Genomic DNA, 712 nt, shown 5'->3' on the forward strand with positions numbered 1-712 from the left:
TCAGGCAGCTGCCAAAGGCCTCAGTGGTTTATGTCGGACCGGAATAGCTTGCACTCCACAGCAGTCGTACCACTTCAATACACGCCTACAGGACCTTCAGCAAACAGAAGCAGAGATAGGGAGAGAGAGATAGATAGATAGAGTTAGCACCGGCAGCGCTGGATCCCTACCGATCAGAGAGGGGGGATCTACGTATACTTGCAACCGTATATTACTCCATGCAAGTTGCCGAGGCAAAAGCTCCAAAGACTCAAGATTCTCAAACGGCACCCTCAGATTTCCCCAGATTTCTCCAAAACTATGCACAGCAATCTGGGTCCTGATTTTGAAGGTCCACTTTGTACGGGACTATGCACACATTTCAGCACCTTAAAGACACGTACAACACATGGTCCTCCGCAAGGTAATGGGCAGGCAGGAAGGACAAATGCCACTTAAATCGGACTTCTGAAGGAGAGGCGAAGGATTGGAATCCATGCCCAGGCAGTTGCTACTTTGCGTATAGAGCCACAATTCATGCAATCACCAGTGTTTCACCATTTAAAATGGTTTCTGACCACGAAATGATAGCATTTATTTACGCTTTTCTATTGAACACCTGTGTATCGAAACACAACGCTGCAGAGTACGCACTGTGACTAGAAGGAAGGCTAAGCCAAATTGGCAGCGTCATGCGTGAAGACTTAAGTCTGTCAAATTTCAGAAAAAAAGG

This window comes from Echinococcus granulosus (assembly GCF_000524195.1).
Source record: "Echinococcus granulosus chromosome Unknown EG_S00014, whole genome shotgun sequence".
In the NCBI taxonomy this organism is placed as follows: Eukaryota; Metazoa; Platyhelminthes; class Cestoda; order Cyclophyllidea; family Taeniidae; genus Echinococcus; species Echinococcus granulosus.